The sequence below is a fragment of the Ambystoma mexicanum genome, chromosome 8 (genome assembly GCF_040938575.1).
Source record: "Ambystoma mexicanum isolate Mex_15411 chromosome 8, UKY_AmexF1_1, whole genome shotgun sequence".
NCBI lineage: Eukaryota > Metazoa > Chordata > Amphibia > Caudata > Ambystomatidae > Ambystoma > Ambystoma mexicanum.
Genome location: NC_090929.1, coordinates 730,727,450 through 730,744,268, shown reverse-complemented (window position 1 = coordinate 730,744,268; position 16,819 = coordinate 730,727,450). Strand labels below are relative to the sequence as shown.

Here is a 16,819-nt window from a genome sequence, read left to right as displayed (position 1 = left end):
AAATGGCTCACTTCCTGAACTTGGAGCACAAAAAAGCCTACAGCACCTGGTATTCCCAGGCGGTCTCCCATCCAGGTACTAACTAGGCCCGACACTGCTTAGCTTCCGAGATCAGACGAGATCGGGCGCATTCAGTGTGGTGTGGCCGTAGGCTCGAGTAATGCTAAGAATATTACTCTTATGCATTTGCATTTAGTAAGCTAAGCCATGCAGCCACTTGCAACATGATACCACGCTCATCGCTCGATCAGCGCTCGATCAGGCGAGATATATAAGACTGGTGGGCCCATTCAGGACTCCTATGTCTGGTAGGATAACTTTAATCCATCCATCCTGTTTCTGTTGCAGGGAGGTGGAGAGAACAATCAACACAATAACGGCTTTCTTTCATGCCTCTTGAAGGACTCAATATTCTCTGTACTGCATTACATGTGAAAGTCGATTTATTACCCATGAACACACTACCTGTATGCTAATTATATGTAAATAGGTAGCTCCAGCCCTCATAATGTTGTCCAACATTTCCGCTATAAAACGGGATAAAATTATTTTGGAAACATACCAAATTTGAAAAGTAATTGAGAAGTTGTGCAATTACTAATCATGGAGCACAAAATAGCCTACAGCACCTGGTATTCCCAGGCGGTCTCCCATCCAGGTACTAACTAGGCCCGACACTGCTTAGCTTCCGAGATCAGACGAGATCGGGCGCATTCAGTGTGGTGTGGCCGTAGGCTCTGGGCCTAGTGAGTTTTGTACTTTTAAGCATCTAGTCGGCTAGACCTTGCAGTTTTGAAAGGCAATTGAGAAATGGCTCACTTCCTGAACTTGGAGCACAAAAAAGCCTACAGCACCTGGTATTCCCAGGCGGTCTCCCATCCAGGTACTAACTAGGCCCGACACTGCTTAGCTTCCGAGATCAGACGAGATCGGGCGCATTCAGTGTGGTGTGGCCGTAGGCTCTGGTCCTAGTGAGTTTTGTACTTTTAAGCATCTAGTCGGCTAGACCTTGCAGTTTTGAAAGGCAATTGAGAAAATGCTCACTTCCTGAACTTGGAGCACAAAAAAGCCTACAGCACCTGGTATTCCCAGGCGGTCTCCCATCCAGGTACTAACCAGGCCCGACACTGCTTAGCTTCCGAGATCAGACGAGATCGGGCGCATTCAGTGTGGTGTGGCCGTAGGCTCTGGGCCTAGTGAGTTTTGTACTTTTAAGCATCTAGTCGGCTAGACCTTGCAGTTTTGAAAGGCAATTGAGAAATGGCTCACTTCCTGAACTTGGAGCACAAAAAAGCCTACAGCACCTGGTATTCCCAGGCGGTCTCCCATCCAGGTACTAACTAGGCCCGACACTGCTTAGCTTCCGAGATCAGGCGCATTCAGTGTGGTGTGGCCGTAGGCTCTAGAAATGCTAAGAATATTACTCTTATGCATTTGCATTTAGTAAGCTAAGCCATGCAGCCACTTGCAACATGATACCACGCTCATCGCTCGATCAGCGCTCGATCAGGCGAGATATATAAGACTGGTGGGCCCATTCAGGACTCCTATGTCTGGTAGGATAACTTTAATCCATCCATCCTGTTTCTGTTGCAGGGAGGTGGAGAGAACAATCAACACAATAACGGCTTTCTTTCATGCCTCTTGAAGGACTCAATATTCTCTGTACTGCATTACATGTGAAAGTCGATTTATTACCCATGAACACACTACCTGTATGCTAATTATATGTAAATAGGTAGCTCCAGCCCTCATAATGTTGTCCAACATTTCCGCTATAAAACGGGATAAAATTATTTTGGAAACATACCAAATTTGAAAAGTAATTGAGAAGTTGTGCAATTACTAATCATGGAGCACAAAATAGCCTACAGCACCTGGTATTCCCAGGCGGTCTCCCATCCAGGTACTAACTAGGCCCGACACTGCTTAGCTTCCAAGATCAAACGAGATCGGGCGCATTCAGTGTGGTGTGGCCGTAGGCTCAGGGCCTAGTGAGTTTTGTACTTTTAAGCATCTAGTCGGCTAGACCTTGCAGTTTTGAAAGGCAATTGAGAAATGGCTCACTTCCTGAACTTGGAGCACAAAAAAGCCTACAGCACCTGGTATTCCCAGGCGGTCTCCCATCCAGGTACTAACTAGGCCCGACACTGCTTTGCTTCCGAGATCAGACGAGATCGGGCGCATTCAGTGTGGTGTGGCCGTAGGCTCTGGGCCTAGTGAGTTTTGTACTTTTAAGCATCTAGTCGGCTAGACCTTGCAGTTTTGAAAGGCAATTGAGAAATGGCTCACTTCCTGAACTTGGAGCACAAAAAAGCCTACAGCACCTGGTATTCCCAGGCGGTCTCCCATCCAGGTACTAACTAGGCCCGACACTGCTTAGCTTCTGAGATCAGACGAGATCGGGCGCATTCAGTGTGGTGTGGCCGCAGGCTCTGGGCCTAGTGAGTTTTGTACTTTTAAGCATCTAGTCGGCTAGACCTTGCAGTTTTGAAAGGCAATTGAGAAATGGCTCACTTCCTGAACTTGGAGCACAAAAAAGCCTACAGCACCTGGTATTCCCAGGCGGTCTCCCATCCAGGTACTAACTAGGCCCGACACTGCTTAGCTTCGGAGATCAGACGAGATCGGGCGCATTCAGTGTGGTGTGGCCGTAGGCTCGAGTAATGCTAAGAATATTACTCTTATGCATTTGCATTTAGTAAGCTAAGCCATGCAGCCACTTGCAACATGATACCACGCTCATCGCTCGATCAGCGCTCGATCAGGCGAGATATATAAGACTGGTGGGCCCATTCAGGACTCCTATGTCTGGTAGGATAACTTTAATCCATCCATCCTGTTTCTGTTGCAGGGAGGTGGAGAGAACAATCAACACAATAACGGCTTTCTTTCATGCCTCTTGAAGGACTCAATATTCTCTGTACTGCATTACATGTGAAAGTCGATTTATTACCCATGAACACACTACCTGTATGCTAATTATATGTAAATAGGTAGCTCCAGCCCTCATAATGTTGTCCAACATTTCCGCTATAAAACGGGATAAAATTATTTTGGAAACATACCAAATTTGAAAAGTAATTGAGAAGTTGCGCAATTACTAATCATGGAGCACAAAATAGCCTACAGCACCTGGTATTCCCAGGCGGTCTCCCATCCAGGTACTAACTAGGCCCGACACTGCTTAGCTTCCGAGATCAGACGAGATCGGGCGCATTCAGTGTGGTGTGGCCGTAGGCTCTGGGCCTCGTGAGTTTTGTACTTTTAAGCATCTAGTCGGCTAGACCTTGCAGTTTTGAAAGGCAATTGAGAAATGGCTCACTTCCTGAACTTGGAGCACAAAAAAGCCTACAGCACCTGGTATTCCCAGGCGGTCTCCCATCCAGGTACTAACTAGGCCCGACACTGCTTAGCTTCCGAGATCAGACGAGATCGGGCGCATTCAGTGTGGTGTGGCCGTAGGCTCTGGTCCTAGTGAGTTTTGTACTTTTAAGCATCTAGTCGGCTAGACCTTGCAGTTTTGAAAGGCAATTGAGAAAATGCTCACTTCCTGAACTTGGAGCACAAAAAAGCCTACAGCACCTGGTATTCCCAGGCGGTCTCCCATCCAGGTACTAACCAGGCCCGACACTGCTTAGCTTCCGAGATCAGACGAGATCGGGCGCATTCAGTGTGGTGTGGCCGTAGGCTCTGGGCCTAGTGAGTTTTGTACTTTTAAGCATCTAGTCGGCTAGACCTTGCAGTTTTGAAAGGCAATTGAGAAATGGCTCACTTCCTGAACTTGGAGCACAAAAAAGCCTACAGCACCTGGTATTCCCAGGCGGTCTCCCATCCAGGTACTAACTAGGCCCGACACTGCTTAGCTTCCAAGATCAGGCGCATTCAGTGTGGTGTGGCCGTAGGCTCTAGAAATGCTAAGAATATTACTCTTATGCATTTGCATTTAGTAAGCTAAGCCATGCAGCCACTTGCAACATGATACCACGCTCATCGCTCGATCAGCGCTCGATCAGGCTCGATCAGGCGAGATATATAAGACTGGTGGGCCCATTCAGGACTCCTATGTCTGGTAGGATAACTTTAATCCATCCATCCTGTTTCTGTTGCAGGGAGGTGGAGAGAACAATCAACACAATAACGGCTTTCTTTCATGCCTCTTGAAGGACTCAATATTCTCTGTACTGCATTACATGTGAAAGTCGATTTATTACCCATGAACACACTACCTGTATGCTAATTATATGTAAATAGGTAGCTCCAGCCCTCATAATGTTGTCCAACATTTCCGCTATAAAACGGGATAAAATTATTTTGGAAACATACCAAATTTGAAAAGTAATTGAGAAGTTGTGCAATTACTAATCATGGAGCACAAAATAGCCTACAGCACCTGGTATTCCCAGGCGGTCTCCCATCCAGGTACTAACTAGGCCCGACACTGCTTAGCTTCCGAGATCAGACGAGATCGGGCGCATTCAGTGTGGTGTGGCCGTAGGCTCAGGGCCTAGTGAGTTTTGTACTTTTAAGCATCTAGTCGGCTAGACCTTGCAGTTTTGAAAGGCAATTGAGAAATGGCTCACTTCCTGAACTTGGAGCACAAAAAAGCCTACAGCACCTGGTATTCCCAGGCGGTCTCCCATCCAGGTACTAACTAGGCCCGACACTGCTTAGCTTCCGAGATCAGACGAGATCGGGCGCATTCAGTGTGGTGTGGCCGTAGGCTCGAGTAATGCTAAGAATATTACTCTTATGCATTTGCATTTAGTAAGCTAAGCCATGCAGCCACTTGCAACATGATACCACGCTCATCGCTCGATCAGCGCTCGATCAGGCGAGATATATAAGACTGGTGGGCCCATTCAGGACTCCTATGTCTGGTAGGATAACTTTAATCCATCCATCCTGTTTCTGTTGCAGGGAGGTGGAGAGAACAATCAACACAATAACGGCTTTCTTTCATGCCTCTTGAAGGACTCAATATTCTCTGTACTGCATTACATGTGAAAGTCGATTTATTACCCATGAACACACTACCTGTATGCTAATTATATGTAAATAGGTAGCTCCAGCCCTCATAATGTTGTCCAACATTTCCGCTATAAAACGGGATAAAATTATTTTGGAAACATACCAAATTTGAAAAGTAATTGAGAAGTTGTGCAATTACTAATCATGGAGCACAAAATAGCCTACAGCACCTGGTATTCCCAGGCGGTCTCCCATCCAGGTACTAACTAGGCCCGACACTGCTTAGCTTCCGAGATCAGACGAGATCGGGCGCATTCAGTGTGGTGTGGCCGTAGGCTCTGGGCCTAGTGAGTTTTGTACTTTTAAGCATCTAGTCGGCTAGACCTTGCAGTTTTGAAAGGCAATTGATAAATGGCTCACTTCCTGAACTTGGAGCACAAAAAAGCCTACAGCACCTGGTATTCCCAGGCGGTCTCCCATCCAGGTACTAACTAGGCCCGACACTGTTTAGCTTCCGAGATCAGACGAGATCGGGCGCATTCAGTGTGGTGTGGCCGTAGGCTCTGGTCCTAGTGAGTTTTGTACTTTTAAGCATCTAGTCGGCTAGACCTTGCAGTTTTGAAAGGCAATTGAGAAATGGCTCACTTCCTGAACTTGGAGCACAAAAAAGCCTACAGCACCTGGTATTCCCAGGCGGTCTCCCATCCAGATACTAACTAGGCCCGACACTGCTTAGCTTCCGAGATCAGACGAGATCGGGCGCATTCAGTGTGGTGTGGCCGTAGGCTCTGGGCCTAGTGAGTTTTGTACTTTTAAGCATCTAGTCGGCTAGACCTTGCAGTTTTGAAAGGCAATTGAGAAATGGCTCACTTCCTGAACTTGGAGCACAAAAAAGCCTACAGCACCTGGTATTCCCAGGCGGTCTCCCATCCAGGTACTAACTAGGCCCGACACTGCTTAGCTTCCGAGATCAGACGAGATCGGGCGCATTCAGTGTGGTGTGGCCGTAGGCTCTAGAAATGCTAAGAATATTACTCTTATGCATTTGCATTTAGTAAGCTAAGCCATGCAGCCACTTGCAACATGATACCACGCTCATCGCTCGATCAGGCTCGATCAGGCGAGATATATAAGACTGGTGGGCCCATTCAGGACTCCTATGTCTGGTAGGATAACTTTAATCCATCCATCCTGTTTCTGTTGCAGGGAGGTGGAGAGAACAATCAACACAATAACGGCTTTCTTTCATGCCTCTTGAAGGACTCAATATTCTCTATACTGCATTACATGTGAAAGTCGATTTATTACCCATGAACACACTACCTGTATGCTAATTATATGTAAATAGGTAGCTCCAGCCCTCATGATGTTGTCCAACATTTCCGCTATAAAACGGGATAAAATTATTTTGGAAACATACCAAATTTGAAAAGTAATTGAGAAGTTGTGCAATTACTAATCATGGAGCACAAAATAGCCTACAGCACCTGGTATTCCCAGGCGGTCTCCCATCCAGGTACTAACTAGGCCCGACACTGCTTAGCTTCCGAGATCAAACGAGATCAGGCGCATTCAGTGTGGTGTGGCCGTAGGCTCAGGGCCTAGTGAGTTTTGTACTTTTAAGCATCTAGTCGGCTAGACCTTGCAGTTTTGAAAGGCAATTGAGAAATGGCTCACTTCCTGAACTTGGAGCACAAAAAAGCCTACAGCACCTGGTATTCCCAGGCGGTCTCCCATCCAGGTACTAACTAGGCCCGACACTGCTTAGCTTCCGAGATCAGACGAGATCGGGCGCATTCAGTGTGGTGTGGCCGTAGGCTCTGGTCCCAGTGAGTTTTGTACTTTTAAGCATCTAGTCGGCTAGACCTTGCAGTTTTGAAAGGCAATTGAGAAATGGCTCACTTCCTGAACTTGGAGCACAAAAAAGCCTACAGCACCTGGTATTCCCAGGCGGTCTCCCATCCAGGTACTAACTAGGCCCGACACTGCTTAGCTTCCGAGATCAGACGAGATCGGGCGCATTCAGTGTGGTGTGGCCGTAGGCTCTGGACCTAGTGAGTTTTGTACTTTTAAGCATCTAGTCGGCTAGACCTTGCAGTTTTGAAAGGCAATTGAGAAATGGCTCACTTCCTGAACTTGGAGCACAAAAAAGCCTACAGCACCTGGTATTCCCAGGCGGTCTCCCATCCAGGTACTAACTAGGCCCGACACTGCTTAGCTTCCGAGATCAGACGAGATCGGGCGCATTCAGTGTGGTGTGGCCGTAGGCTCGAGTAATGCTAAGAATATTACTCTTATGCATTTGCATTTAGTAAGCTAAGCCATGCAGCCACTTGCAACATGATACCACGCTCATCGCTCGATCAGCGCTCGATCAGGCGAGATATATAAGACTGGTGGGCCCATTCAGGACTCCTATGTCTGGTAGGATAACTTTAATCCATCCATCCTGTTTCTGTTGCAGGGAGGTGGAGAGAACAATCAACACAATAACGGCTTTCTTTCATGCCTCTTGAAGGACTCAATATTCTCTGTACTGCATTACATGTGAAAGTCGATTTATTACCCATGAACACACTACCTGTATGCTAATTATATGTAAATAGGTAGCTCCAGCCCTCATAATGTTGTCCAACATTTCCGCTATAAAACGGGATAAAATTATTTTGGAAACATACCAAATTTGAAAAGTAATTGAGAAGTTGCGCAATTACTAATCATGGAGCACAAAATAGCCTACAGCACCTGGTATTCCCAGGCGGTCTCCCATCCAGGTACTAACTAGGCCCGACACTGCTTAGCTTCCGAGATCAGACGAGATCGGGCGCATTCAGTGTGGTGTGGCCGTAGGCTCTGGGCCTAGTGAGTTTTGTACTTTTAAGCATCTAGTCGGCTAGACCTTGCAGTTTTGAAAGGCAATTGAGAAATGGCTCACTTCCTGAACTTGGAGCACAAAAAAGCCTACAGCACCTGGTATTCCCAGGCAGTCTCCCATCCAGGTACTAACTAGGCCCGACACTGCTTAGCTTCCGAGATCAGACGAGATCGGGCGCATTCAGTGTGGTGTGGCCGGCGCATTCAGTGTGGTGTGGCCGTAGGCTCTAGTAATGCTAAGAATATTACTCTTATGCATTTGCATTTAGTAAGCTAAGCCATGCAGCCACTTGCAACATGATACCACGCTCATCGCTCGATCAGCGCTCGATCAGGCGAGATATATAAGACTGGTGGGCCCATTCAGGACTCCTATGTCTGGTAGGATAACTTTAATCCATCCATCCTGTTTCTGTTGCAGGGAGGTGGAGAGAACAATCAACACAATAACGGCTTTCTTTCATGCCTCTTGAAGGACTCAATATTCTCTGTACTGCATTACATGTGAAAGTCGATTTATTACCCATGAACACACTACCTGTATGCTAATTATATGTAAATAGGTAGCTCCAGCCCTCATAATGTTGTCCAACATTTCCGCTATAAAACGGGATAAAATTATTTTGGAAACATACCAAATTTGAAAAGTAATTGAGAAGTTGTGCAATTACTAATCATGGAGCACAAAATAGCCTACAGCACCTGGTATTCCCAGGCGGTCTCCCATCCAGGTACTAACTAGGCCCGACACTGCTTAGTTTCCGAGATCAGACGCATTCAGTGTGGTGTGGCCGTAGGCTCTGGGCCTAGTGAGTTTTGTACTTTTAAGCATCTAGTCGGCTAGACCTTGCAGTTTTGAAAGGCAATTGAGAAATGGCTCACTTCCTGAACTTGGAGCACAAAAAAGCCTACAGCACCTGGTATTCCCAGGCGGTCTCCCATCCAGGTACTAACTAGGCGCGACACTGCTTAGCTTCCGAGATCGGGCGCATTCAGTGTGGTGTGGCCGTAGGCTCTGGTCCTAGTGAGTTTTGTACTTTTAAGCATCTAGTCGGCTAGACCTTGCAGTTTTGAAAGGCAATTGAGAAATGGCTCACTTCCTGAACTTGGAGCACAAAAAAGCCTACAGCACCTGGTATTCCCAGGCGGTCTCCCATCCAGGTACTAACTAGGCCCGACACTGCTTAGCTTCCGAGATCAGACGAGATCGGGCGCATTCAGTGTGGTGTGGCCGTAGGCTCTGGGCCTAGTGAGTTTTGTACTTTTAAGCATCTAGTCGGCTAGACCTTGCAGTTTTGAAAGGCAATTGAGAAATGGCTCACTTCCTGAACTTGGAGCACAAAAAAGCCTACAGCACCTGGTATTCCCAGGCGGTCTCCCATCCAGGTACTAACTAGGCCCGACACTGCTTAGCTTCCGAGATCAGACGAGATCGGGCGCATTCAGTGTGGTGTGGCCGTAGGCTCGAGTAATGCTAAGAATATTACTCTTATGCATTTGCATTTAGTAAGCTAAGCCATGCAGCCACTTGCAACATGATACCACGCTCATCGCTCGATCAGCGCTCGATCAGGCGAGATATATAAGACTGGTGGGCCCATTCAGGACTCCTATGTCTGGTAGGATAACTTTAATCCATCCATCCTGTTTCTGTTGCAGGGAGGTGGAGAGAACAATCAACACAATAACGGCTTTCTTTCATGCCTCTTGAAGGACTCAATATTCTCTGTACTGCATTACATGTGAAAGTCGATTTATTACCCATGAACACACTACCTGTATGCTAATTATATGTAAATAGGTAGCTCCAGCCCTCATAATGTTGTCCAACATTTCCGCTATAAAACGGGATAAAATTATTTTGGAAACATACCAAATTTGAAAAGTAATTGAGAAGTTGCGCAATTACTAATCATGGAGCACAAAATAGCCTACAGCACCTGGTATTCCCAGGCGGTCTCCCATCCAGGTACTAACTAGGCCCGACACTGCTTAGCTTCCGAGATCAGACGAGATCGGGCGCATTCAGTGTGGTGTGGCCGTAGGCTCTGGGCCTAGTGAGTTTTGTACTTTTAAGCATCTAGTCGGCTAGACCTTGCAGTTTTGAAAGGCAATTGAGAAATGGCTCACTTCCTGAACTTGGAGCACAAAAAAGCCTACAGCACCTGGTATTCCCAGGCAGTCTCCCATCCAGGTACTAACTAGGCCCGACACTGCTTAGCTTCCGAGATCGGGCGCATTCAGTGTGGTGTGGCCGTAGGCTCTGGGCCTAGTGAGTTTTGTACTTTTAAGCATCTAGTCGGCTAGACCTTGCAGTTTTGAAAGGCAATTGAGAAATGGCTCACTTCCTGAACTTGGAGCACAAAAAAGCCTACAGCACCTGGTATTCCCAGGCGGTCTCCCATCCAGGTACTAACTAGGCCCGACACTGCTTAGCTTCCGAGATCAGACGAGATCGGGCGCATTCAGTGTGGTGTGGCCGTAGGCTCTGGTCCTAGTGAGTTTTGTACTTTTAAGCATCTAGTCGGCTAGACCTTGCAGTTTTGAAAGGCAATTGAGAAATGGCTCACTTCCTGAACTTGGAGCACAAAAAAGCCTACAGCACCTGGTATTCCCAGGCGGTCTCCCATCCAGGTACTAACTAGGCCCGACACTGCTTAGCTTCTGAGATCAGACGAGATCGGGCACATTCAGTGTGGTGTGGCCGTAGGCTCTGGGCCTAGTGAGTTTTGTACTTTTAAGCATCTAGTCGGCTAGACCTTGCAGTTTTGAAAGGCAATTGAGAAATGGCTCACTTCCTGAACTTGGAGCACAAAAAAGCCTACAGCACCTGGTATTCCCAGGCGGTCTCCCATCCAGGTACTAACTAGGCCCGACACTGCTTAGCTTCCGAGATCAGACGAGATCGGGCGCATTCAGTGTGGTGTGGCCGTAGGCTCTAGAAATGCTAAGAATATTACTCTTATGCATTTGCATTTAGTAAGCTAAGCCATGCAGCCACTTGCAACATGATACCACGCTCATCGCTCGATCATCAGGCTCGATCAGGCGAGATATATAAGACTGGTGGGCCCATTCAGGACTCCTATGTCTGGTAGGATAACTTTAATCCATCCATCCTGTTTCTGTTGCAGGGAGGTGGAGAGAACAATCAACACAATAACGGCTTTCTTTCATGCCTCTTGAAGGACTCAATATTCTCTGTACTGCATTACATGTGAAAGTCGATTTATTACCCATGAACACACTACCTGTATGCTAATTATATGTAAATAGGTAGCTCCAGCCCTCATAATGTTGTCCAACATTTCCGCTATAAAACGGGATAAAATTATTTTGGAAACATACCAAATTTGAAAAGTAATTGAGAAGTTGTGCAATTACTAATCATGGAGCACAAAATAGCCTACAGCACCTGGTATTCCCAGGCGGTCTCCCATCCAGGTACTAACTAGGCCCGACACTGCTTAGCTTCCGAGATCAGACGAGATCGGGCGCATTCAGTGTGGTGTGGCCGTAGGCTCAGGGCCTAGTGAGTTTTGTACTTTTAAGCATCTAGTCGGCTAGACCTTGCAGTTTTGAAAGGCAATTGAGAAATGGCTCACTTCCTGAACTTGGAGCACAAAAAAGCCTACAGCACCTGGTATTCCCAGGCGGTCTCCCATCCAGGTACTAACTAGGCCCGACACTGCTTAGCTTCCGAGATCAGACGAGATCGGGCGCATTCAGTGTGGTGTGGCCGTAGGTTCTGGTCCTAGTGAGTTTTGTACTTTTAAGCATCTAGTCGGCTAGACCTTGCAGTTTTGAAAGGCAATTGAGAAATGGCTCACTTCCTGAACTTGGAGCACAAAAAAGCCTACAGCACCTGGTATTCCCAGGCGGTCTCCCATCCAGGTACTAACTAGGCCCGACACTGCTTAGCTTCCGAGATCAGACGAGATCGGGCGCATTCAGTGTGGTGTGGCCGTAGGCTCTGGGCCTAGTGAGTTTTGTACTTTTAAGCACCTAGTCGGCTAGACCTTGCAGTTTTGAAAGGCAATTGAGAAATGGCTCACTTCCTGAACTTGGAGCACAAAAAAGCCTACAGCACCTGGTATTCCCAGGCGGTCTCCCATCCAGGTACTAACTAGGCCCGACACTGCTTAGCTTCCGAGATCAGACGAGATCGGGCGCATTCAGTGTGGTGTGGCCGTAGGCTCGAGTAATGCTAAGAATATTACTCTTATGCATTTGCATTTAGTAAGCTAAGCCATGCAGCCACTTGCAACATGATACCACGCTCATCGCTCGATCAGCGCTCGATCAGGCGAGATATATAAGACTGGTGGGCCCATTCAGGACTCCTATGTCTGGTAGGATAACTTTAATCCATCCATCCTGTTTCTGTTGCAGGGAGGTGGAGAGAACAATCAACACAATAACGGCTTTCTTTCATGCCTCTTGAAGGACTCAATATTCTCTGTACTGCATTACATGTGAAAGTCGATTTATTACCCATGAACACACTACCTGTATGCTAATTATATGTAAATAGGTAGCTCCAGCCCTCATAATGTTGTCCAACATTTCCGCTATAAAACGGGATAAAATTATTTTGGAAACATACCAAATTTGAAAAGTAATTGAGAAGTTGCGCAATTACTAATCATGGAGCACAAAATAGCCTACAGCACCTGGTATTCCCAGGCGGTCTCCCATCCAGGTACTAACTAGGCCCGACACTGCTTAGCTTCCGAGATCAGACGAGATCGGGCGCATTCAGTGTGGTGTGGCCGTAGGCTCTGGGCCTAGTGAGTTTTGTACTTTTAAGCATCTAGTCGGCTAGACCTTGCAGTTTTGAAAGGCAATTGAGAAATGGCTCACTTCCTGAACTTGGAGCACAAAAAAGCCTACAGCACCTGGTATTCCCAGGCAGTCTCCCATCCAGATACTAACTAGGCCCGACACTGCTTAGCTTCCGAGATCAGACGAGATCGGGCGCATTCAGTGTGGTGTGGCCGTAGGCTCTAGAAATGCTAAGAATATTACTCTTATGCATTTGCATTTAGTAAGCTAAGCCATGCAGCCACTTGCAACATGATACCACGCTCATCGCTCGATCAGCGCTCGATCAGGCGAGATATATAAGACTGGTGGGCCCATTCAGGACTCCTATGTCTGGTAGGATAACTTTAATCCATCCATCCTGTTTCTGTTGCAGGGAGGTGGAGAGAACAATCAACACAATAACGGCTTTCTTTCATGCCTCTTGAAGGACTCAATATTCTCTGTACTGCATTACATGTGAAAGTCGATTTATTACCCATGAACACACTACCTGTATGCTAATTATATGTAAATAGGTAGCTCCAGCCCTCATAATGTTGTCCAACATTTCCGCTATAAAACGGGATAAAATTATTTTGGAAACATACCAAATTTGAAAAGTAATTGAGAAGTTGTGCAATTACTAATCATGGAGCACAAAATAGCCTACAGCACCTGGTATTCCCAGGCGGTCTCCCATCCAGGTACTAACTAGGCCCGACACTGCTTAGCTTCCGAGATCAGACGAGATCGGGCGCATTCAGTGTGGTGTGGCCGTAGGCTCTGGGCCTAGTGAGTTTTGTACTTTTAAGCATCTAGTCGGCTAGACCTTGCAGTTTTGAAAGGCAATTGAGAAATGGCTCACTTCCTGAACTTGGAGCACAAAAAAGCCTACAGCACCTGGTATTCCCAGGCGGTCTCCCATCCAGGTACTAACTAGGCCCGACACTGCTTAGCTTCCGAGATCAGACGAGATCGGGCGCATTCAGTGTGGTGTGGCCGTAGGCTCTGGTCCTAGTGAGTTTTGTACTTTTAAGCATCTAGTCGGCTAGACCTTGCAGTTTTGAAAGGCAATTGAGAAATGGCTCACTTCCTGAACTTGGAGCACAAAAAAGCCTACAGCACCTGGTATTCCCAGGCGGTCTCCCATCCAGGTACTAACTAGGCCCGACACTGCTTAGCTTCCGAGATCAGACGAGATCGGGCGCATTCAGTGTGGTGTGGCCGTAGGCTCTGGACCTAGTGAGTTTTGTACTTTTAAGCATCTAGTCGGCTAGACCTTGCAGTTTTGAAAGGCAATTGAGAAATGGCTCACTTCCTGAACTTGGAGCACAAAAAAGCCTACAGCACCTGGTATTCCCAGGCGGTCTCCCATCCAGGTACTAACTAGGCCCGACACTGCTTAGCTTCCGAGATCAGACGAGATCGGGCGCATTCAGTGTGGTGTGGCCGTAGGCTCGAGTAATGCTAAGAATATTACTCTTATGCATTTGCATTTAGTAAGCTAAGCCATGCAGCCACTTGCAACATGATACCACGCTCATCGCTCGATCAGCGCTCGATCAGGCGAGATATATAAGACTGGTGGGCCCATTCAGGACTCCTATGTCTGGTAGGATAACTTTAATCCATCCATCCTGTTTCTGTTGCAGGGAGGTGGAGAGAACAATCAACACAATAACGGCTTTCTTTCATGCCTCTTGAAGGACTCAATATTCTCTGTACTGCATTACATGTGAAAGTCGATTTATTACCCATGAACACACTACCTGTATGCTAATTATATGTAAATAGGTAGCTCCAGCCCTCATAATGTTGTCCAACATTTCCGCTATAAAACGGGATAAAATTATTTTGGAAACATACCAAATTTGAAAAGTAATTGAGAAGTTGTGCAATTACTAATCATGGAGCACAAAATAGCCTACAGCACCTGGTATTCCCAGGCGGTCTCCCATCCAGGTACTAACTAGGCCCGACACTGCTTAGCTTCTGAGATCAGACGAGATCGGGCGCATTCAGTGTGGTGTGGCCGTAGGCTCTGGGGCTAGTGAGTTTTGTACTTTTAAGCATCTAGTCGGCTAGACCTTGCAGTTTTGAAAGGCAATTGAGAAATGGCTCACTTCCTGAACTTGGAGCACAAAAAAGCCTACAGCACCTGGTATTCCCAGGCGGTCTCCCATCCAGGTACTAACTAGGCCCGACACTGCTTAGCTTCCGAGATCAGACGAGATCGGGCGCATTCAGTGTGGTGTGGCCGTAGGCTCTGGTCCTAGTGAGTTTTGTACTTTTAAGCATCTAGTCGGCTAGACCTTGCAGTTTTGAAAGGCAATTGAGAAATGGCTCACTTCCTGAACTTGGAGCACAAAAAAGCCTACAGCACCTGGTATTCCCAGGCGGTCTCCCATCCAGGTACTAACTAGGCCCAACACTGCTTAGCTTCCGAGATCAGACGAGATCGGGCGCATTCAGTGTGGTGTGGCCGTAGGCTCTGGGCCTAGTGAGTTTTGTACTTTTAAGCATCTAGTCGGCTAGACCTTGCAGTTTTGAAAGGCAATTGAGAAATGGCTCACTTCCTGAACTTGGAGCACAAAAAAGCCTACAGCACCTGGTATTCCCAGGCGGTCTCCCATCCAGGTACTAACTAGGCCCGACACTGCTTAGCTTCCGAGATCAGACGAGATCGGGCGCATTCAGTGTGGTGTGGCCGTAGGCTCGAGTAATGCTAAGAATATTACTCTTATGCATTTGCATTTAGTAAGCTAAGCCATGCAGCCACTTGCAACATGATACCACGCTCATCGCTCGATCAGCGCTCGATCAGGCGAGATATATAAGACTGGTGGGCCCATTCAGGACTCCTATGTCTGGTAGGATAACTTTAATCCATCCATCCTGTTTCTGTTGCAGGGAGGTGGAGAGAACAATCAACACAATAACGGCTTTCTTTCATGCCTCTTGAAGGACTCAATATTCTCTGTACTGCATTACATGTGAAAGTCGATTTATTACCCATGAACACACTACCTGTATGCTAATTATATGTAAATAGGTAGCTCCAGCCCTCATAATGTTGTCCAACATTTCCGCTATAAAACGGGATAAAATTATTTTGGAAACATACCAAATTTGAAAAGTAATTGAGAAGTTGCGCAATTACTAATCATGGAGCACAAAATAGCCTACAGCACCTGGTATTCCCAGGCGGTCTCCCATCCAGGTACTAACTAGGCCCGACACTGCTTAGCTTCCGAGATCAGACGAGATCGGGCGCATTCAGTGTGGTGTGGCCGTAGGCTCAGGGCCTAGTGAGTTTTGTACTTTTAAGCATCTAGTCGGCTAGACCTTGCAGTTTTGAAAGGCAATTGAGAAATGGCTCACTTCCTGAACTTGGAGCACAAAAAAGCCTACAGCACCTGGTATTCCCAGGCGGTCTCCCATCCAGGTACTAACTAGGCCCGACACTGCTTAGCTTCCGAGATCAGACGAGATCGGGCGCATTCAGTGTGGTGTGGCCGTAGGCTCTGGTCCTAGTGAGTTTTGTACTTTTAAGCATCTAGTCGGCTAGACCTTGCAGTTTTGAAAGGCAATTGAGAAATGGCTCACTTCCTGAACTTGGAGCACAAAAAAGCCTACAGCACCTGGTATTCCCAGGCGGTCTCCCATCCAGGTACTAACTAGGCCCGACACTGCTTAGCTTCCGAGATCAGACGAGATCGGGCGCATTCAGTGTGGTGTGGCCGTAGGCTCTGGGCCTAGTGAGTTTTGTACTTTTAAGCACCTAGTCGGCTAGACCTTGCAGTTTTGAAAGGCAATTGAGAAATGGCTCACTTCCTGAACTTGGAGCACAAAAAAGCCTACAGCACCTGGTATTCCCAGGCGGTCTCCCATCCAGGTACTAACTAGGCCCAACACTGCTTAGCTTCCGAGATCAGACGCATTCAGTGTGGTGTGGCCGTAGGCTCGAGTAATGCTAAGAATATTACTCTTATGCATTTGCATTTAGTAAGCTAAGCCATGCAGCCACTTGCAACATGATACCACGCTCATCGCTCGATCAGCGCTCGATCAGGCGAGATATATAAGACTGGTGGGCCCATTCAGGACTCCTATGTCTGGTAGGATAACTTTAATCCATCCATCCTGTTTCTGTTGCAGGGAGGTGGAG

At 47.2% G+C, this 16,819-nt stretch overlaps 45 non-coding genes and 7 pseudogenes across 45 annotated transcripts; all 52 read right to left on the bottom strand.

Moving 5' to 3' along the window:
* Positions 1-34: 34 nt before the first annotated feature.
* Positions 35-153, bottom strand: LOC138480370 (5S ribosomal RNA). Its single transcript, XR_011274051.1, has one exon. It is a non-coding gene; the product is annotated as a 5S ribosomal RNA (ribosomal RNA).
* A 464-nt stretch (positions 154-617) lies between these two features.
* LOC138480358 (5S ribosomal RNA) lies at positions 618-736 on the bottom strand. The gene has a single exon (XR_011274040.1). It is a non-coding gene; the product is annotated as a 5S ribosomal RNA (ribosomal RNA).
* Positions 737-842: 106 nt separating this feature from the next.
* LOC138480345 (5S ribosomal RNA) lies at positions 843-961 on the bottom strand. Its single transcript, XR_011274029.1, has one exon. It is a non-coding gene; the product is annotated as a 5S ribosomal RNA (ribosomal RNA).
* A 106-nt stretch (positions 962-1,067) lies between these two features.
* LOC138479825 (5S ribosomal RNA) lies at positions 1,068-1,186 on the bottom strand. Its single transcript, XR_011273564.1, has one exon. It is a non-coding gene; the product is annotated as a 5S ribosomal RNA (ribosomal RNA).
* Positions 1,187-1,292: 106 nt separating this feature from the next.
* LOC138474283 (5S ribosomal RNA) lies at positions 1,293-1,401 on the bottom strand (annotated as a pseudogene).
* A 464-nt stretch (positions 1,402-1,865) lies between these two features.
* LOC138479059 (5S ribosomal RNA) lies at positions 1,866-1,984 on the bottom strand. Its single transcript, XR_011272868.1, has one exon. It is a non-coding gene; the product is annotated as a 5S ribosomal RNA (ribosomal RNA).
* Positions 1,985-2,090: 106 nt separating this feature from the next.
* Positions 2,091-2,209, bottom strand: LOC138477974 (5S ribosomal RNA). Its single transcript, XR_011271884.1, has one exon. It is a non-coding gene; the product is annotated as a 5S ribosomal RNA (ribosomal RNA).
* A 106-nt stretch (positions 2,210-2,315) lies between these two features.
* LOC138479755 (5S ribosomal RNA) lies at positions 2,316-2,434 on the bottom strand. The gene has a single exon (XR_011273500.1). It is a non-coding gene; the product is annotated as a 5S ribosomal RNA (ribosomal RNA).
* A 106-nt stretch (positions 2,435-2,540) lies between these two features.
* LOC138479404 (5S ribosomal RNA) lies at positions 2,541-2,659 on the bottom strand. The gene has a single exon (XR_011273182.1). It is a non-coding gene; the product is annotated as a 5S ribosomal RNA (ribosomal RNA).
* A 464-nt stretch (positions 2,660-3,123) lies between these two features.
* Positions 3,124-3,242, bottom strand: LOC138480333 (5S ribosomal RNA). The gene has a single exon (XR_011274018.1). It is a non-coding gene; the product is annotated as a 5S ribosomal RNA (ribosomal RNA).
* Positions 3,243-3,348: 106 nt separating this feature from the next.
* Positions 3,349-3,467, bottom strand: LOC138480321 (5S ribosomal RNA). Its single transcript, XR_011274007.1, has one exon. It is a non-coding gene; the product is annotated as a 5S ribosomal RNA (ribosomal RNA).
* A 106-nt stretch (positions 3,468-3,573) lies between these two features.
* Positions 3,574-3,692, bottom strand: LOC138478601 (5S ribosomal RNA). The gene has a single exon (XR_011272453.1). It is a non-coding gene; the product is annotated as a 5S ribosomal RNA (ribosomal RNA).
* Positions 3,693-3,798: 106 nt separating this feature from the next.
* LOC138474591 (5S ribosomal RNA) lies at positions 3,799-3,907 on the bottom strand (annotated as a pseudogene).
* A 474-nt stretch (positions 3,908-4,381) lies between these two features.
* LOC138480309 (5S ribosomal RNA) lies at positions 4,382-4,500 on the bottom strand. Its single transcript, XR_011273996.1, has one exon. It is a non-coding gene; the product is annotated as a 5S ribosomal RNA (ribosomal RNA).
* A 106-nt stretch (positions 4,501-4,606) lies between these two features.
* LOC138480297 (5S ribosomal RNA) lies at positions 4,607-4,725 on the bottom strand. Its single transcript, XR_011273985.1, has one exon. It is a non-coding gene; the product is annotated as a 5S ribosomal RNA (ribosomal RNA).
* Positions 4,726-5,189: 464 nt separating this feature from the next.
* On the bottom strand, positions 5,190-5,308 carry LOC138480285 (5S ribosomal RNA). Its single transcript, XR_011273979.1, has one exon. It is a non-coding gene; the product is annotated as a 5S ribosomal RNA (ribosomal RNA).
* Positions 5,309-5,414: 106 nt separating this feature from the next.
* Positions 5,415-5,533, bottom strand: LOC138477869 (5S ribosomal RNA). The gene has a single exon (XR_011271788.1). It is a non-coding gene; the product is annotated as a 5S ribosomal RNA (ribosomal RNA).
* Positions 5,534-5,639: 106 nt separating this feature from the next.
* On the bottom strand, positions 5,640-5,758 carry LOC138478615 (5S ribosomal RNA). The gene has a single exon (XR_011272466.1). It is a non-coding gene; the product is annotated as a 5S ribosomal RNA (ribosomal RNA).
* A 106-nt stretch (positions 5,759-5,864) lies between these two features.
* LOC138480273 (5S ribosomal RNA) lies at positions 5,865-5,983 on the bottom strand. The gene has a single exon (XR_011273970.1). It is a non-coding gene; the product is annotated as a 5S ribosomal RNA (ribosomal RNA).
* A 463-nt stretch (positions 5,984-6,446) lies between these two features.
* LOC138478720 (5S ribosomal RNA) lies at positions 6,447-6,565 on the bottom strand. The gene has a single exon (XR_011272561.1). It is a non-coding gene; the product is annotated as a 5S ribosomal RNA (ribosomal RNA).
* A 106-nt stretch (positions 6,566-6,671) lies between these two features.
* Positions 6,672-6,790, bottom strand: LOC138480261 (5S ribosomal RNA). Its single transcript, XR_011273959.1, has one exon. It is a non-coding gene; the product is annotated as a 5S ribosomal RNA (ribosomal RNA).
* Positions 6,791-6,896: 106 nt separating this feature from the next.
* On the bottom strand, positions 6,897-7,015 carry LOC138480248 (5S ribosomal RNA). Its single transcript, XR_011273947.1, has one exon. It is a non-coding gene; the product is annotated as a 5S ribosomal RNA (ribosomal RNA).
* Positions 7,016-7,121: 106 nt separating this feature from the next.
* Positions 7,122-7,240, bottom strand: LOC138480235 (5S ribosomal RNA). The gene has a single exon (XR_011273936.1). It is a non-coding gene; the product is annotated as a 5S ribosomal RNA (ribosomal RNA).
* A 464-nt stretch (positions 7,241-7,704) lies between these two features.
* Positions 7,705-7,823, bottom strand: LOC138480222 (5S ribosomal RNA). Its single transcript, XR_011273925.1, has one exon. It is a non-coding gene; the product is annotated as a 5S ribosomal RNA (ribosomal RNA).
* Positions 7,824-7,929: 106 nt separating this feature from the next.
* Positions 7,930-8,048, bottom strand: LOC138474044 (5S ribosomal RNA; annotated as a pseudogene).
* Positions 8,049-8,535: 487 nt separating this feature from the next.
* LOC138474731 (5S ribosomal RNA) lies at positions 8,536-8,644 on the bottom strand (annotated as a pseudogene).
* A 106-nt stretch (positions 8,645-8,750) lies between these two features.
* LOC138474614 (5S ribosomal RNA) lies at positions 8,751-8,859 on the bottom strand (annotated as a pseudogene).
* Positions 8,860-8,965: 106 nt separating this feature from the next.
* LOC138480210 (5S ribosomal RNA) lies at positions 8,966-9,084 on the bottom strand. The gene has a single exon (XR_011273914.1). It is a non-coding gene; the product is annotated as a 5S ribosomal RNA (ribosomal RNA).
* Positions 9,085-9,190: 106 nt separating this feature from the next.
* Positions 9,191-9,309, bottom strand: LOC138480198 (5S ribosomal RNA). Its single transcript, XR_011273903.1, has one exon. It is a non-coding gene; the product is annotated as a 5S ribosomal RNA (ribosomal RNA).
* Positions 9,310-9,773: 464 nt separating this feature from the next.
* LOC138480186 (5S ribosomal RNA) lies at positions 9,774-9,892 on the bottom strand. Its single transcript, XR_011273892.1, has one exon. It is a non-coding gene; the product is annotated as a 5S ribosomal RNA (ribosomal RNA).
* A 106-nt stretch (positions 9,893-9,998) lies between these two features.
* LOC138474324 (5S ribosomal RNA) lies at positions 9,999-10,107 on the bottom strand (annotated as a pseudogene).
* Positions 10,108-10,213: 106 nt separating this feature from the next.
* Positions 10,214-10,332, bottom strand: LOC138480174 (5S ribosomal RNA). Its single transcript, XR_011273881.1, has one exon. It is a non-coding gene; the product is annotated as a 5S ribosomal RNA (ribosomal RNA).
* A 106-nt stretch (positions 10,333-10,438) lies between these two features.
* On the bottom strand, positions 10,439-10,557 carry LOC138479812 (5S ribosomal RNA). Its single transcript, XR_011273552.1, has one exon. It is a non-coding gene; the product is annotated as a 5S ribosomal RNA (ribosomal RNA).
* Positions 10,558-10,663: 106 nt separating this feature from the next.
* Positions 10,664-10,782, bottom strand: LOC138480162 (5S ribosomal RNA). Its single transcript, XR_011273870.1, has one exon. It is a non-coding gene; the product is annotated as a 5S ribosomal RNA (ribosomal RNA).
* A 466-nt stretch (positions 10,783-11,248) lies between these two features.
* On the bottom strand, positions 11,249-11,367 carry LOC138480150 (5S ribosomal RNA). Its single transcript, XR_011273859.1, has one exon. It is a non-coding gene; the product is annotated as a 5S ribosomal RNA (ribosomal RNA).
* Positions 11,368-11,473: 106 nt separating this feature from the next.
* LOC138478194 (5S ribosomal RNA) lies at positions 11,474-11,592 on the bottom strand. The gene has a single exon (XR_011272084.1). It is a non-coding gene; the product is annotated as a 5S ribosomal RNA (ribosomal RNA).
* A 106-nt stretch (positions 11,593-11,698) lies between these two features.
* Positions 11,699-11,817, bottom strand: LOC138480138 (5S ribosomal RNA). Its single transcript, XR_011273848.1, has one exon. It is a non-coding gene; the product is annotated as a 5S ribosomal RNA (ribosomal RNA).
* Positions 11,818-11,923: 106 nt separating this feature from the next.
* LOC138480124 (5S ribosomal RNA) lies at positions 11,924-12,042 on the bottom strand. Its single transcript, XR_011273836.1, has one exon. It is a non-coding gene; the product is annotated as a 5S ribosomal RNA (ribosomal RNA).
* A 464-nt stretch (positions 12,043-12,506) lies between these two features.
* Positions 12,507-12,625, bottom strand: LOC138480112 (5S ribosomal RNA). Its single transcript, XR_011273825.1, has one exon. It is a non-coding gene; the product is annotated as a 5S ribosomal RNA (ribosomal RNA).
* A 106-nt stretch (positions 12,626-12,731) lies between these two features.
* LOC138479772 (5S ribosomal RNA) lies at positions 12,732-12,850 on the bottom strand. The gene has a single exon (XR_011273516.1). It is a non-coding gene; the product is annotated as a 5S ribosomal RNA (ribosomal RNA).
* Positions 12,851-13,314: 464 nt separating this feature from the next.
* LOC138480100 (5S ribosomal RNA) lies at positions 13,315-13,433 on the bottom strand. Its single transcript, XR_011273814.1, has one exon. It is a non-coding gene; the product is annotated as a 5S ribosomal RNA (ribosomal RNA).
* A 106-nt stretch (positions 13,434-13,539) lies between these two features.
* On the bottom strand, positions 13,540-13,658 carry LOC138480088 (5S ribosomal RNA). Its single transcript, XR_011273803.1, has one exon. It is a non-coding gene; the product is annotated as a 5S ribosomal RNA (ribosomal RNA).
* A 106-nt stretch (positions 13,659-13,764) lies between these two features.
* On the bottom strand, positions 13,765-13,883 carry LOC138480076 (5S ribosomal RNA). The gene has a single exon (XR_011273792.1). It is a non-coding gene; the product is annotated as a 5S ribosomal RNA (ribosomal RNA).
* Positions 13,884-13,989: 106 nt separating this feature from the next.
* Positions 13,990-14,108, bottom strand: LOC138480064 (5S ribosomal RNA). The gene has a single exon (XR_011273781.1). It is a non-coding gene; the product is annotated as a 5S ribosomal RNA (ribosomal RNA).
* Positions 14,109-14,572: 464 nt separating this feature from the next.
* LOC138478971 (5S ribosomal RNA) lies at positions 14,573-14,691 on the bottom strand. Its single transcript, XR_011272788.1, has one exon. It is a non-coding gene; the product is annotated as a 5S ribosomal RNA (ribosomal RNA).
* Positions 14,692-14,797: 106 nt separating this feature from the next.
* On the bottom strand, positions 14,798-14,916 carry LOC138480052 (5S ribosomal RNA). The gene has a single exon (XR_011273770.1). It is a non-coding gene; the product is annotated as a 5S ribosomal RNA (ribosomal RNA).
* A 106-nt stretch (positions 14,917-15,022) lies between these two features.
* Positions 15,023-15,141, bottom strand: LOC138475459 (5S ribosomal RNA). The gene has a single exon (XR_011269601.1). It is a non-coding gene; the product is annotated as a 5S ribosomal RNA (ribosomal RNA).
* Positions 15,142-15,247: 106 nt separating this feature from the next.
* LOC138480040 (5S ribosomal RNA) lies at positions 15,248-15,366 on the bottom strand. Its single transcript, XR_011273759.1, has one exon. It is a non-coding gene; the product is annotated as a 5S ribosomal RNA (ribosomal RNA).
* Positions 15,367-15,830: 464 nt separating this feature from the next.
* On the bottom strand, positions 15,831-15,949 carry LOC138480028 (5S ribosomal RNA). The gene has a single exon (XR_011273748.1). It is a non-coding gene; the product is annotated as a 5S ribosomal RNA (ribosomal RNA).
* Positions 15,950-16,055: 106 nt separating this feature from the next.
* LOC138480016 (5S ribosomal RNA) lies at positions 16,056-16,174 on the bottom strand. The gene has a single exon (XR_011273737.1). It is a non-coding gene; the product is annotated as a 5S ribosomal RNA (ribosomal RNA).
* Positions 16,175-16,280: 106 nt separating this feature from the next.
* Positions 16,281-16,399, bottom strand: LOC138480002 (5S ribosomal RNA). The gene has a single exon (XR_011273725.1). It is a non-coding gene; the product is annotated as a 5S ribosomal RNA (ribosomal RNA).
* Positions 16,400-16,505: 106 nt separating this feature from the next.
* LOC138474374 (5S ribosomal RNA) lies at positions 16,506-16,614 on the bottom strand (annotated as a pseudogene).
* Positions 16,615-16,819: the final 205 nt, after the last annotated feature.